The 17,155-nt window shown below is 39.4% G+C and overlaps 1 protein-coding gene across 1 annotated transcript in view; it reads right to left on the minus strand.

The window, feature by feature from the left end:
* The window catches only part of FCHSD2 (FCH and double SH3 domains 2), a 366,482-nt gene that overhangs the window by 145,119 nt on the left and 204,208 nt on the right, over positions 1-17,155 (minus strand). The window lies entirely within an intron of this gene.

A 17,155-nucleotide genomic window follows, 5' to 3' on the forward strand; every position in this document is an offset into this window, starting at 1 on the left:
GACTTTTCCAGTGGATCTCTATGCCGCAGTGCCTGTATAATTTCCTAATTACATGCAATAATAGTATATATATATTTGAGTATATATGTATTCATATGCCCATATACCCTCATATATATACATATATATACATATGTACATATATATGTCTATATATGAGGGTATATGGGCATATGAATACATATGTGAATGTGTGTATACATGTTTACAGGTATACATAGATAGAGGGCACAGGACCAATTTAAAAGGAAGGGATGATACTTAAAAGGTGAAATTTTTAAGGCATTCTCCTTTTTTGCCATTTGAGTTAGTCTATTTTTTAAGCTGTGATTTTCCTCAGTCAGGCTGTTGGCTCTCATTTCGTAATTTTCTTGCATTGTTCTCGTTTCTCTTCCTCTATGGCCTGTAACCAGCTCGTATTTTCCTTTGAAGCTTTTGGTGCAGGAGTACTGACTTCACTGTCTTTCTACTGTTCCATGCTTTGCTCCTTTTTGTCCCCAAAATAGGAGTCTAATGTTGGAATCTTCTGTCTGCTTTGTTTCCTTTGCCTGGTCATGTTACCCCTCAGTCACTTGACCCTTGGGTTTTTTGCCACAGTAGGACTCTGCCACTGGACAGGGAAGCTTTTGTCCCAAATGCTGGGGTTTTCTCAGCTGCTGGAGGAATAGATGGATGCCCTCTCTGAGGCCTCCACACGCTCTGGCAAGCTGGACACATACCCCAGGACCTCCACCCTAGACTGCAATCCAGATCCAAGAAGGTTAAAGCAAAAGCAATTACCCCTCAGACTGGTGCTTGGTCCCCCTACACTCTGCAGGCCAGGAGCTGAACCTGCCACATGGTGCTGGCTGGCTGTGCTGGGCATCTCAGCGGCTTTTCCCCCAGGGGCAAAAAGCATGCGCTCTCACTTACTGTGTCCCAAAGTCCAGACTGCACTGACCTCTCACTTTGTCCTTCGCATCTATGTGTTGATAAATCTAGAAACGGCCATAGCTGCTGCTGATCTGGAGTCCCTCCTGCTGGCAGCTGGTCAGGCTCACCCTGGGGCTAAAGCCTCAGTCCCAAGTGGTGCTGGGCTTGGCTCCCAGAGCACTGTACTGGCTGCTTGCTGCCAGCCTGCTGGGCTGTCCTCAGCAGGAGGTGAGCTTCTTGTGGGTTCTGCAGCTCCAAAGTTTGTTTAGAGTCCCCTTTTTACATGGATTGGGGAAGGTGGAAGCCAGAGCAGCGGGAGGTCCTGCTTCTACTCTGCCATCTTGACTCCCACAAACGATGTTTTAATATGATTATGAAAGCAATTTTGACTTTGCAAATCCTCTGAAGGGGTGTCAGGGACCGCAAGGGGCTGAACTTTGAGAACCACTACACTACTGCCTCTCTAAATAATTATGACAATATAAACAGAAAAGAAAAAAAAGAGACTAAAAGCTATCTAATGACAAAGACCTGCCCTAAAGAAGAGATGAAAAAATGTACCCTCCTCCCTTAAATGGAAAGGTAGAGACAATGTATATGAAGAACACTGCACATACTTTTAGACAGTGAAATCACAGGTCCAGTCTCCATCCTTATTTGATTGTTAGAAAGCTAAGATTGAACCAAAATCTGGCCCCTTATTACTGCCTTTCCACCCTTATCCCCACTGGTTCTAATTCTGCTTAGGCCACATAGAACACACCTAATTCCTTTTCCCCATTATGAATAGTAATAATAATTCTTCTGTGAGAGTTATTTAACCTGGGGCAGGTTAAACTGATTCAGTTACTTGAATGAATCACTTAATAGGGCATGTTTTCCAGTTTCCTCATTTTCCTGCTTGCCTTCCCTTGGATATGCTTTTGCTCCTAAGACATGGTACTCAAAACTGATGAATGCAAAAGCTGAGGTCATCACTCTCCTTGGCCTTAATATCATGCTGACATTTGCCCACACATCCTCAGATCACATCGGCTCTTTGGGTGGCTACAATGTCACACAGCTGACTCATGTTAAGCTTACAACCTCTAAGAACCCCTGTTTCTTTTTCATTAAAGTTATTTTCTAGCTTTAAGGGAGTTCTTTCCGTTCTAAATGCAAGGACAAGATTTTACACTGATCTCAATTAGATTTCCTCGGTCAACTTCAGCCTCCTGTATGACCACAGTAAATGGTCTGTGTGGTAATCCCATGATGGAGAACAGGCTCTAGGCCTGGAGGAAGCTGGCAAAAAGACTCCTGATACTCACTGGTGCCTTTTAAAGGGCATCCCTTCCATAGATGGGCCTGTCTGCCTTCCTTCCCTATGCACTTAGTTTCCAGAGCCCTCATCTCTATACTCCCTCTACCTCTTTCTGTTCCCCATCTATGAAGGACATCCCATCTCCTACTCCTGAACCCTTGCCCTTACTCTCCTGTGTGGTCAGAATGCTGTCTCTCCTCACTTCATTCTAGTAGAATCTGCTGCTTCTTTCAAAGCAGAGTCCCAGGGTCACTTCATAAAGGAGGCCCTTCTGTAGCCTTCCAGCTGTTAGTACTCTCCCCTCCTCCAATTTCTTTGTATTTACTCTGCATTTTTTATTCATGCACAACAGGGAAATGGTGCCTGAGTCCATAGCAGGTGCTCAGTACTTGATGTTTCATGAATTGGAATGGGAATAAGTCCTAGCCCTGCTTTTCATGACCCAGGTGATCTTGAGAAATTGTCTTTACCTGGGCAAAATGTTACTGATCTTTAAGGTACCTTCCAGCTCCAAGTCCTCATAGAACACTCCGCCTCTACCCCAAACAAAAAACCTCCCAGCAATGTGGCTGACATTACAGTTTGAGGGGTCAACCATTCAGTGCACAATTACATATTAAAAGGTGTATAGTGCAAATCCTTGCCATAGATAAGGCATACAAAGGCTCATGGAACCATAGTTGTAAGGAACATTAGAGATCATTTATTCCAACCTTACCCTTTTCTAGAAGAAGATGTGGAAGCCCTAAAGTTAAGTGATTTGTCAAGGGTCACATAGTAACTATAGAGCTGGCATTTAAACTTAGGTTCCCTGATTCAAAGATCTAGTGTTTAAATTTCTACCAAAAGAAATTGTGATAATTAAAAACAAAAAGTTCTGCATTTGTGTAAGGGAGTGATCTTACCATAGAAAGGAGTGGAAAACAAAGTGTTTAACTATAAAAGATATAACATGGGCTACATGATCCCTTTATGAGGTTTAGATTAATCCCATGAGTTAATCAAACCAGAACCAATGAGATAAGATAAAGAATAATGGGCCAGGCTTCAGGGTGACCTTTAAAGATTAGTTCACTTAATCTGAGAAACAGACTTGAAAAGGAATCCAGCTACTGAATGGGAAGGCACCAGAATCCACAAGGAACTAGGAGAATGGTAGCACAGGCAAAGGCAATCACAACAAAGAGGGAGCAAGTCTCCTTGAACTGATCAAGAATATAGATTCTCAGGACAAATGTGTTGCAGAAATCTCCCTAGACTACACACCCCAAGGTGGTAATCCTGGATGTATCTATGATGGTGATCCTGTATCCTTCTTTTGGGGCTCCCTCACACAAACTTGAGACCTTTCACTCTGGGTACGGTGATTTTTTATGTTTTACACATTTACTCTGTCTTTACAAGCAGTGTTAATCACTACTCTTACCTTTTCTAGTCTGAGTGTAACTGGGAATAGACAACTGAAGGGAAAATGTCTCCAGAGAACCAGAGAGATCTACCACAGAGGTGGTTAGGTTGACTCCACACTGTTCTCCTTCATGTCCTCTGTCCAAACTAACTAGCCTACCTATTATTCCCAATACATATATGACATTGCATTTCTAGTCATTGTCCCTTTGCACAGCTATGTACAGAATGAATTTGAAACTGCATGGAGGGATGAATAAACCAATCAACAAACATTTAAGGGGCCTGATAAGTCAGGTGCTGTGCTCAGTCCTGGGGACACAAATACAAAAGTGAAACAATCCCTGACTTTGAGGTGCTTAGAATCTAGGGAGAGGAGACAACTCATATACATACCCGGATATCCAAAATGGACAGGAGATCATTTTTTGGCAGAAGAGGAAAGGAGGCACTAACAGTTGGGGGATTCATCAAGAAATGCTACATGCAGAAGGTGGGACTTGAGTTGAACCTGAAAGAAAGTATTACTGGACTCTAAGAGGCAGCAATAAGGAGAGTGTATCTCAGATGTGGGGGACAGCCAGTGCAAAGGTACAGAGACAGGAGATAGAGGGCCATGTGTAAGAAAGAACAGGAAGGTGTGTTTGGCTAGACCACAGTGTGTATGGAAAGGAATTCCATATAATGAGGCTGAGGCCACATTGTGAAGGTCTTTAAATGCTAAATGAAAGGTTTCCATTTTCACATGGAGGCAGTGGGCTACCATGGAAGATTCCTGGGCTGGGGGAGTGTAGCAGCAAGCACCCCAGAGTTCCCAGGGTGGCTGCTAGCACAGGTTCTTGGATCTGCTTTGATAAAGGAAAGCAACTCAAAATGGGTTGACAAGCTTACTTTAATCAGTCAAACATATATCGTTTACCTTGTTCAGGGGAAAAGGTCAGCACCCCGAACTTCAAAGTACACAGACAGAATTATCAAGACAGAAACAGATCTAGTAGACAGATTTCAAACTGTCCAACCATTACATCCATACTCAGTCAACATTTGGGTTTCCACATCTGGGTTTTTCAAAGGGGGGGGGGGGGGGCCCTGGACAACGGCTTCCCAGAATACAGATCAAATCACAGAACACTTCTCAAAGTGAGCCCCCCAAAACAAAGCCTCACATCAGGGCTTATATAGCCTTCTCCTGGCTCAGAGAATGTAACAACCTTATTGACCCACTAGCCAATCAAAAAGTATCTACTGAAAAACAAGCCTCCCACCCCAGGCTTCAGGTGCACTTTAGCCTAGGGGCAGGGAAGATCTTCCAAATTTGCATTCCCATTACAGGGAGGATGACATAGTCAGAGGTATACTTGTATACTTTTGGAACATTACTTTGGCTGCTGTTTGTAGGAAGCACTAGAGAGAGAAATGATGAGGCAAGACCAATTAGAAGGACATTTTGATAGTCTAGGAGAGAGATGGTGAGTGCCTGAACAAGGTAGTTACTGTGTGAGTAGAGAAAAGGAGATAGATGTGAGAGATGCTGGGGAGGTAAAAAGCAAAAGATCCGACAGCTGCTTAGATAAGTGGAGTGAGGAGCCAAGGATGACACTAAGGTTGGGAATCTGGATAGTAGTGCCCTGTATGAATAGGTTCAAAAGCAGGATGGGGTGGGGTCAGGGGAAAATAAGAGAATGAGTTCTGTTTTAGACACATTCGGTTTGAGATGCCTATGAAATAATCAGTTCAAAATGTTGTGGGGCTATAGTTCAGCAGAGTCATCAGTACAGTGATGATAACTAAATCCACAGGGGTTTATGAGATTACCACAAGAGAGGTTAAAGGGAAAAAGGGAAGAGGTAACAGGATAGAGTTTTGGGGTTATGATTTGGATGATAATCTATTAAAAGAGACTGAGAAGGAACAGTCAGACAAGTGGGAGAACCAAAGAGAACAATGTCGTGAAAACCCAGAGAAGAGAGAATATCCAGAAGGAGAAGGTGTTCAACATGCTGCAGTGGTCAAGAAAAATGGTGACAGAGAAAGTAGTGAATTCAGATTTGGCTATCAGATAATGAAACGATGGCCATGAAACGATGAACTATGCCATATCAAAAGGATGGAGAAAAGTGAGTGGAGGTAACAGATACAGACAGCTTTTTGTAGGAGTTTGACAGAGAAGGGGTAGAGCCACGTAGGATGACAGGTATAGGTAGGATTCCCCCTCCCCCTGTCCCTCTTTGGGGCATATACTCAATATTGCATGGCTAGTTTAATAAGCCTTTTGAGAACATGGACAATTTAGTGACTTTTCTTGAATATTTATAAATCATTTTCTAGGGCAGCTGGTCCAACTCACAGCTCCATCAGCAATATATTAAGGTGGTTTATTATCAGCTAATACACTTGGCAAACAATAAGAGAAAGTAGCAAGGTAGAAAGCAAAGTCCCCTAAAAACTGTAAATGGTCACCATGTGAATGTTTCACGCAAAGTACTGCTGATCAGAGTGTTCTTCAAAGCTGTTCTCTGTGTCTGGCCTGACCTCCTCCCTGCTGTTGATTAATTACCTTTTCTTCCTCCTTTAAAAATATATTTTATTCAGGAAGTATGTTGAGACTCACTTCCTCCAAATCATTGAGAGGCAGTTACTAATATCTCCAAGTCACTTAAAGTCCATCAAACTTGAAAAAATATTTATTGGATTCCCCACAATCAAAAAAACTTCCAAATAACTAAAATGGAAACCAGACATCACCAAAAAAGGAAGCATGAATTTGCTTTGGTACAGTCTGTTGGTAAAACAAGTCTCCATTTCCTTAAAATGAAGAGTTTGGATCAGGCCCCTGAAGGCTGGCTCTTTCAGTTCAAATTTTGGAATTTATGGTCCTATTTCCTTTCCCCATCACCCCCATTCCTCTCTAGCTCACTGAATTCTGGCTCTTTACTGGACTATCCAAAAAACACTTTGCAACCTTTCCTACTAAAGGGTGTGAAGTCATCTTCAAATTGACAGCCTGGTCCTGACAAAAGAGGAATTAGGAAGGACACTACATAATAAATCCTGCAGCAGGTAAAGGTTCCCCTTATGGAAGTAGTTTAGCAACTGGTGACCTTCCAGGCTCAATAAGGTTGTGCTCTTAGTGTGTGAAGACTGGACCAAGGGATGAAAATGTTTATAACTGTTACTCATTTGTCTAACAATCATAATAGCAGCTATTTCGCTGATACACGGATTTCCCAGAAACAGCCAAATAAAGGGAATGAAGAAATCTGGTACCTCAAGAACCAATACAGCTGGAGATTGTGTACAGCTTGAAGAATCTGTGTGTAACATGTGCACACTAACTTAAGGCAGAGATTCTTGGTGGGCAGTATTTCTATGTAATCAGGGATTTCAACCTTTTTTATGTGTCACAGACCACTCTTGGTGGTCAGTTTGGTGAAAGCTATGGACTCCTCAGGATAATGCCTTTAAATTGATAAAAAATATAATACAAAGGATGACAAAGGGAACCAATTATACTGAAATATAGTTATCAATATTTTTTAAAACCCAAAGTCAAAGAAATCAAAACTGTCTATAGTCATGAAAAAAATGCTTCAAACCACTACTGATTAGGGTAAATTAAAAAAAATGTGAGCTATGACCTCATGCCCATAAAATTGGCTAATATGACAGAAAAGGAAAATGGTAAATGTTGGAAGGGATATGGGAAAACTGCAACACTAATGCACTGTTCGTGGAGTTGTAATCCAACCATTCTGAAAGCAATTTGGAACTATGCCCAAAGGGCTATAAAACTGTGTATACCCTTTGATCCAGCAATACCATTATTAGATCTGTATCCCAAAGAGATCCCCCAAAAAGGGGGAGGGGAAATGAACCCATGTATACAAAAATATTTATAGCAGCCCTTTTTGTGGTGGCCAAGAACTGGATATTGAGGGAAATTGGGGAAGGGCAGAACAACAAGCTGTGGTATATGATTATAATAGAATATTATTGTGCTATAAGAAATAATGAGCAGGATGATTTTAGAAAAACTTGGAGAGATTTACATGAACTGATACAGAGTGAAGCGAGCAGAACCAGGAGAACATTATACATAGTACATATGATGAACAACTATTCTCAGTAATACAATGATCCAAGACAGTCCCATGGTGAAAAATTCTATCTGACTCTAGAGAAAGAACTGATGTCATCTGAATACAAACTAAAGCATACTATTTTTCACTTTCTGTTTCTTCTTTTTTGAGTTTTCTTCTACAAAATGAATAATATGGCAATGTTTTACATGATTGCACATGTACAACCTATATCAGATTGCTTACTGTCTTTGGGAGGGGAAGGAAGGGACAGAATTTGGAATTTGAAACTTAAAAAAAAAAACCAAGGTCACGGATCCCAGGTTAAGAATGACTTCCCTGCACACAGCAGCAATTCTTTAAAACAAGAGAATTCAAAACAAACATTTGTTGAATATCCTTTGTGTGCAGAGTACTGATCTAGGTGCTGGATGAACTATGGTCTTTATATGACTTGCTCCCCTTCCTCATGGGAGAAGTGTGAATTCAACTGTGCTGACTTCTACTGTGGTAGAAAGTGGTACTATACCACATCCAGGATTTATCAAACTCTTTAACTGTGACCAAGTGACCACATTCAAGATGGGGTTGGTGGTGTTAAGAATTTTTTTAAAAATCAAAGAGAAGGAGATATCCACTTGTATCCCACATTTCTACCAGGTGATACAGTAGATAGAGTGTTGGAGTTAGACACCTAAGTTTGAAAACTTTCATATAACCACCCTGGGCAAATCACTGAATCTATCTAAACAATAGTACCTACTTTATAGGGTCTTAAAATGATCAGATAAGAATGCTATATGTAAAGTGCTGTACAAACCTTAAAATGCTACCTACCCCCTATATTCACTGAGAAGGTCCTCTCACATGACCCAGGATCCATTGTTCTTATCTGGGATCATTCTGCCATTCTTCACTCACTAACTCTTTGCAATGAAACACTGGAGAGTTTAAGTGTAATCATTTCAACTTTCTTATTGTCTTTCCCCTTCTGACACCTCTTTTAATTAGCATTAACTTACTTGTTCTCCCTTATATTCCCTAGTGTTCTATTTTTCCTTGAAAATGTTTTTTCTGCTGCTTGGCTTCCACTTCAATAATTTTCTTCTTCCTATATGGCTCCCAAAATTCTTACTGATCACCTGCTTATCCCTTCCCTCCAACCACCTTTTACTAGAGGAAACAGGGTAATGTAAAAAACATGAGACTTAGAATCATAAGACTTGAGTTGAAGTCCTAGCTCTGACACTAACTAGTTGTTTCATCAGAGGTGGGGGGAAGAGGAAAGGGAACCCTTTGAGTATCGGTTTCCCCATCTGTAAAATGAGAAAAATAATACTTGAACTGCCCCCTTCACAGAACTGTTTGAAGAAAATATCTTATAAATCTTAAAAGCAATAGCAATATCAGCTATTATTGGGAATACATTCCAAGCATAGGTAAAAGCCTGAGTGAAGACACAAAGACAGGAGATGGAACATGCTAAAATAAGGCTGAGGTTCAGTAGTGGCTAGGATAGATTATGTAAAACACAAAGCATGAAATAAGTCTGGAGATATGATAGGTAGGGCTACACTGTAAAGGGTTTCAGAAGACAAATGAAAAAGTTGGACCTTCCTTTGTCTTTCAACATATAAAAACAGTGTCAAATAGAAACATATAGAAACCACTGTGCCTACCAAGAACCATCCTGAAGTTTTGGGCAGAGCTGTTTTCCTGTATACTTGACTTTGTCTCAGAGACTACGACATTTGAAAATGAGTGGCTAGCAAACCCAATCAAGCCTTTATATCCTTCCTCTGTGTGTACACTGGTGGTTTCAAAAGAATGAAGAAATTTAGTAGCTGGCAATACCGCTGCTATTACTGCTACTAGTGTTTGTTTATTCCTTGAGATACAGAACCAGAGGAGTAATCCTATCTCTTAACACACTGCCTTTAGGAACATCTTGCTGTGGTTCCAGGCTCTCTTGGGAATGCAAGGGCTTCTCTGCCTTATCAGGTGTTGATTCTTTTTCCTTTGTTTTGCAAAACTTATTCAGAGATATTGGAACTCTTTTACCCAATCTGGGAGCTATTTTCCCTTCTGCTATTAATCTTTCCTGTTGGTTTATCTATTTGTGTTCAAGGTCTTTAGTTTTCTTTCTCCTGAGATCTTTGTTAATTTCAGCCTTTTTTCTTGATTTCCCCTACTACTCACTTTCTGACTTCTCCCTGTTTGATGGGAAATTTCTCTGAGGGCTGAATCTCAAAGCTACTTCCTCCTCCCATGCTGGATAAATTCCTAATTCACCAGTCTTGGTCTCTGCCCTGAGATATTTCTGGGGGGAGAGAATTGGTCCCAGATAAATCCCGGGTTCTTTCCCTTAACCTTAGTGGAGTGTCACATACTGCTCCCCTCAGCCATGTGTCTGTGCTAATTCCCTCTGTCCCTCAGTTCTCTGGGTAGGCTTTGTTGCAGGATGGAGTGCTGCCGCTAGTTAATGCTATCAAACTCCTGATTGCTAACAAAGCCTGTGTAAGTTTCGCCATTTGGATCTCTGAGGCACTGGCTGTTACAGTGTGAAGATAGAGAGGAGAGCTGCAGTGTAGAGATGAGTTTTGTTTCAGATACATGAGTTACTTTATGAAGCCTTGTTACTAGGGGTATGGAAGGGATGGGAGAGAGGATATTTAATGAGAGCATTAGGAGGTTAGTAATTAACCTTTTCTACTGTTAGTTCATAGGGTTTTTGCCTTGTTTAATTAAGTTCTTGGTGTCCTAGACTATGGGAATAGCTGAGGCTGCTTTATCTCTGGTTCATTATTGCTATTTTGGAGAGGCTTTGAGAGGATACCTAGGATACCTTGAAACGATGAAGAAAATAACTAATCTTCCATCTTGTTAGTCATGTGATCTGGAAGTCTCTCAATGAACTCTGGTTTGACATTCTTTCTAAAAAGTGACACCCATTAACTGAATATACTACTTTCTTCTTTTGCCTTTTTTAATGTCTACTTCAAAGTGAGAAGGTAGCAGATGCACTGGGATGGGTAGAGTGATGAAGGATGTAGTGTCTGGAATATTTGACCAACTTCAAAATGTATGACAGTATACACTGCAAGTTTGGTCTGTTCATAGACTCACATAAGTCTATGAAGTCTAGAAAGGACTTAGATATAACCCAATCTAACAACTTATTTCATATAGGCACAAAGTAGTAAAAGGTGACATGCCCAACATGACATAGCTAGTCCATAATAGAGCCAGCATCAGAACACAGGTCTGACATTCAGTCCAGTGATATTTCTATCACATTATACAGTACTGTGTTGGGGCCACTACATAGTCACTCCTTCCCTAGAATCCTTAGGTTCCTAATTTTGTGTGTTTTATGCTGTGAGTTAAAACATTTTATGTCCATCTCATCTGTTTCATAACTACAGTATGCCCAGGTGTTTCCTGAACATTTATAAAGCTCTGCTTTCAAAGCAGCTTTGAAATACAGGAAGTGTAAGCTGAATGGTCACAGATGAATACAAGACAGAAAACAGTTTAAAATGTTGAATTTACTGTAAGAATGTCAGGAAGGCTAAATGCAGAATACGCTGAAACTGACAAAAATATGCTAGAGAAAACAAGAAGTCTTTTTATCTTATGCTATCTCTGAGGAAGAAGACAGCAATAGAAATGATGGCCCCATTTATAGGGCAGACTATTTGTCATACATGTCTGACCATGTCACTTTCAAGTTCAAAAATCTTAGTGCCTACTTATTACCTAAAGGATAAAAAACAAGTTCCTTAGACTGGAATTCAAGACCTCTAGATATTTCCTTTTACATACTTTCCCAGTCTTACCTTACTTTCTTCACTTCCCAGTGTCCACTCATTGTTCAAGTCCCCCATATTTGGAATGCTACTTTCTCTCTCAAGTCCAGCTCAAGGTGTCCTACTCCATGGAGACTTCCCTGATACTACAAGCTGAATGTGATCTCCTCCATGTCCTTGTGAAATCTGATCTTATGTTAAGTTTTCTGTGTGTGTACATGCTTTACCTCTTCTATATAAGCTCTGTGAGGACAAGGACTATGGTCATTTTCCACATTTTTATCTTTATCACTAAACAAAGTGCCTTTCTAGTTTAAAGATAGTCTTCTTGATAGAGAAAATGGAAGCAAAAGAATTTCCTTCCATCATACTTTAATATTCTAATTCAACAAATATTTATCTAATACCTAGATAATTATGAAGGTTAAAATAAATATGGGTAGAAAAGAACTGAAGCCTTTTCAAGTGAGGAGATAGCAAGAAATTACTCTGGATCTAAATTTATCAGGGTCTAGAACCCCTAGAGTCAGTGATCTAATCAGATTAGTGAGCATAAATTTAGAAATTGAAAAAGGGAGAGCAAAACAGGGATTAAGGGCTCTAGAAATTTCTATCCTATTATGTCTGGGGATTCCACCTTAATTGCTCCTCTGAGTTCTTGCCTAACCCTACAGATGAGCTCATCTGAAATGCATGAGAGATGTTAGCCTTATATTCTCAGAGGGCAGGTCTTCTTTTCTCTGTAGACAGAGAGAAGGATCCAGGGAGCTAACTGGCTTGAGCTGATCAGATTTAGGGGTATGTGTGTGACAGTTGCTGATGTATTCTCGTTTCAGATCAGGCTAACATCTCAGGTCTGAGAATGGATCTAAGTCTCCTCTTTTTCCTCCTCTCAAGGAGTGAGACTAGGGGGAAGAGGACAGTTCCTCCCTCTTCGACAGCAGGCACAGGATTTAGTCAGATAGGAACCTGGAGACAATTTGTCAATCTTTGTACTTTACAGATAAAGAAACAGAGTATTACACTATGGTATGGCCTATTATGGATCACTTAGCCTGCTTATTCTGGGATTATTTAAGATGATAAAGGTACATTGTAAAGTGGATGGCCAATAGGAATATTGGGTTCTGTTACCTTTCTCCAGAATATAAAAAGTGAAGCCATTTTGGCTGTATAGGTCATTCCAGAGAAGGAGTGGGGCCATAGAGGACTGAATCCAAAAAGGATATCACTAAATCTGATGGTCCCATGTACTTCCTGTCATCATTTTGACTTTATGTTTGAACCCACATGGATATTGACTGAATGATGACAAGTCATTAATGTGTTTTAAGTATGTGTATATGTTCTGTCTGTCAAGGAGAATCTAGAGCTCCCAAAGCACTGAAGTCCAAAAAGCTTAAATGACGTGGCTATGACTACACAGAAAAAGCAAAGATGATGGGGGGTAGAGAGGGTTAAGCCAAGATGCTACACTAGGGGCAGCGACCCAGCCACTCTTCCAACAGTCCCCTCTGAAAAACTTCAAAATAACATGTCAAATCAAATTTTGGGGTGGTAGAGACAACAAAAGGCCAGGATGAGAAATTTTTCCAGCCATAGAAAACTTAGAAAGTTAGCAGGAGAGGTCTGTGACACCAGGGTGTAGGCCACACCCATGGTTCAGAAGCAACAGCAGTAGCAGCAGCAATAGCTCTCAGACTAGACTTGGTAAGAGGGTCAAAAAAGTGGTCACAAAGAGATTACAGGGGACCCTTTACTGGCACTAGGTAGAGCTGGGGCTCACTAGCAACTTTATTGCTTGCACATACTTCTGGGTCATGGTTCCATGGCAGAGAAGAGAGCTTATGGTTGATCACAAGGGAGCAGGAATACTGTTCAGAGTTCCAGGATCAAAAAGAATACTAGGGCTTATGGCTGCAGAAGAGTAAAAAACTGAGCACAGACCAGGAGAACAGTGACAATACTTCTCCCTAGATCACACCACCTTATAAGTACCAAAAACATGCAGATCTCCAGAACTGACTCTGAAAACAGTAGCAGGAAAAAGCTTAAAGCTTGAGAAAATACCTCCCCACCCAAACCCCCACCCCCAGGTAAGCAGAGCCCAACTTTAACATAAAGATCAAAGTCAAGAAGCAGGCTAGGAAAAATAAGCAAACAACAACAAAAGAACTTAATCATGAAAAGCCCAGATCAAAGGCTACCTATTCCATGAAGCCTTCCCTGATACTACAACCATAAAAAACTACTAGAGAAGACCAAAACACAAACTCAGAAGAAGATGACAATGTGAAAACAACTACAAACAAAGCCTCAAGGAAAAATGCTAATTGGACCCAAGCTCAACCAGAATTCTTGGAAGAGTTGGAGAAAAAGATCAAAGTGATAGAAGAAAAGTTAGGATAAGAAATGAGAAGTAAGAAAATTATGAATAGAGAATTTAAGAGCTTGGTAAAGAGGCATGAGAAATACTGAGAAAAGTAACACCTTAAAAAACAGAATTGGCCCAATGGCAAAAGAGGCATAAAAATTCACTGAAGAAAAGAACACCTTAAAAAGCAGAAATCACTAAGTGGAAAATGAGGTATACAATCTCACTGAAGAAAATAATCCTTAAAAATGAGAATTAGGTGACTAGGAGCTAATGACTCCATGAAACAATAAAACAAAGTCAAAAGAATGAAAAAAAAATAGAAGAAAATATGAAACATCTTAGAAAAACAAGTGACCTGGAAAATAGATCAAGAGAGATAATTTAAGAATTATTAGATTACCTAAAAGCAAACAAAAAAAGAGCTAGACATCACATTTCAAGAAATTATCAAGGAAAACTGCCCAAATATCTTAGATCAGAAGGTAAAATAGAAATTTAAAGATTCAACTGATCACTTCCTGAAAGAGATCCAAAATGAAAACTCCCAGGAATGTCATAGTGAAATTCTGGAGCTCCCAGGTCAAAGAGGAAATATTTCAAGAACCTGAAAGAATTCAAATATCATGGAACCACAGCGAGGATCACACAAGATTTAGCAGCTTCCACACTAAAGGAGAAGAGGGCTTGGGATACTATACTGTAGAAGACAAAAAATTGAAATTACAACCAAGAATAACCTACCCAGTAAAACTGAGTATAATACTTCAGGGGATAAAACTGACATCTAATGAAGTAGAGAACTTTCAAGCACTCCTAATGAAAAGACCAGAGCTGAATAAAAAAAATCTGACATTCACACAGAGGACTCAAGAGAAACATAAAAAAGTAAATATGAAAGAGTAATCATAAGGGACTCAATAAAGTTAAAATGTTTACATTTCTATTTGGGAAGATGATACACATACTCTAAAGAACTTTATCATTATTAGGGCAATTAAAAGGAGTTTTAAACAGACGGTATGAGTGTAAGTCAATTATGTTGGGGAGATTTAAAAAAACGAAGGGGTGAGAAAGGCAGAATTGGGAGAAGGGGAAGAAAGAGGTAGAAAGGAGAGAATTTTCTCATATGAAAAAGGCATGCAAGGAAGAGTTTTTACAGTGGAGGGGAAAATGGAAGGGGGGAAATGCTTGAACCTCACTCTCAAAGGAATTGGTTCAAAAAGACAAGAATATCTATACACACTCAGTTGTATACAGGAATCTACCTTATCCAATAGGGAAATAGGAAGGGAAGGGGCTAAAAGAAAGAGGCTGGAAGATTAATGACAAAAGGGAGGGCAGATTAAGGGAGGCAGTGGTAAGAAGCAAAATAGACTTCTGAATAGGGATAGTATAAAAAGAAAGAAAGAAGAAGAAACCAAAAGAAATGGGATAGAGGTAAATACATAAGTAATAAGTATTATGATAAGTAAATAGGTAAATAAATAAGTGTCAATGTGAATGGGATGAGCTCACCCATAATGTGGATACAGATAATGGAATGGATTAGAAACCAGAATCCAACAAAATGTTGTTTAAAAGAGACACACTTTAACAGCCAGATACAGAGATTTCAAATAAAGAAATGGAGCAGAATTTATTATGCTTCAGCTGAAGTAAAAAAGGCAGAGGTAGCAATCATGATCTTAGATAAAGCAAAAATAGACCTAATTAAAGAGATAACCAGGGAAAACTACATTTTGCTAAAAGGTACCATCAACAATGAAATAATATAAAAAAATTTTTACACAAAGTTTCTCTGATAAAAGACTCATTTCTCAAACATATACTGAGTATAGAACTGAGTCCAATTTATGTCATTCCTCGATTGATAAATGCTCAAGAGATATGAACAGGCAGTTTGCATAAGAGGAAATCAAAGCTATCTATAGTTATATGAAAAAAATGCTCTAAATCACTATTGATTAGAGAAAAACAAATTTAAAAATTCTGAGGTACCACTTCACAACTATCAAAAATGACAAAAGCTGGGGCAGGGAGGTGATGAGAGAAAATAGGTACTAATGAATTGTTGGCGTAAGACTGAACTGGTCCAATCATTCTGGAGAACAATTTGGAACTAATGTCTAAAACTGTGCCTGTGCTTTGGCCACTACTAGGTCTGTATACCAAAGAGATCAAAGAAAAAGGAAGAGGAACTATATGTACAAAAATATGTATAGCAACTCTTTTTGTGGTGGCAAAGAATTGGAAATTGAGAGGATGACTATCAATTGTGGAATGGCTGAACAAGTTGTGGCATGTGATTGTGATATGAGTGTTATAAGACATGACAAGAAGGGTGGTTTCAGAAAAACATGGCAAGACCTATACAAAGTGAAGTGAGAGAACTGTAAGACTACTGTGCACAGTAACAGAAATGTCATGATGATCAATTGTGAAAGAGTAGCTTTTCTGCTCAATACAATGATTCAAGACAATTACAAAGGACTTATGATGAAAAAAAGCTACCCACCTTCAGAAAGAGATGTGATGAATTCTGAGGGCAAACTGAAGCATAATTTTCTCACTTTATTTTCCTTACTTTTTTTTGGCTATATGGCCACCAATATGGAATTATGTTTTACATGATTTCACATGTATAACCAAGATTATATTGTTTTCCTTCTCAGTGGGGGTTAGGGGTGGAGGGAGATTTGAAAGAGGGAGAGAATCTGGAACTCAAAATGTAAAAAGAATGTTAAAATAAATATATAATAATTTAAAAAAAATTAAAAGCTGGGGTGGCTAGGTGGCGCAGTGAATAGAGCACTGGCCCTGGGATCAGGAGGTCCTGAGTTCAAATTCAGTCTCAGACACTTAACACAAAAACTAGTCGTGTGACCTTGCGCAAGTTACTTAACCCCAATGCCCTCCAAAAAAAGCAAAAAAACAAACAAATAAATAAAAGCATAGACAGGACTTGAACCTATAGCTTCTGATTCTAAGTACAGTGTTCTTCATTATATCATAAATACATTGATATTCAATAAATAGTCACTGATTCAAACATTAAAAAAAGACTAAAATTCACTTTAAAAATTAAAAAAAAACTATGCAAAGCTGAAATTTTTAAAGCCAAGTTAGGAAGTGTGTTTTTAGCAAATTACAGTACTCTGAGGCTGTTTGTGTGGAAGGAACATCATTTCAAACAATCCACATTCCTGAATTTAAGACACTGCCAATAATAATACACTGGCACACAAAGTCAAAAGACAATGAAGAGACA

Source organism: Petaurus breviceps, unplaced genomic scaffold (assembly GCF_028583685.1).
Source record: "Petaurus breviceps papuanus isolate PSGF00001 unplaced genomic scaffold, PetGlider_PUasm1.0 90823, whole genome shotgun sequence".
NCBI classification, from domain to species: Eukaryota; Metazoa; Chordata; class Mammalia; order Diprotodontia; family Petauridae; genus Petaurus; species Petaurus breviceps.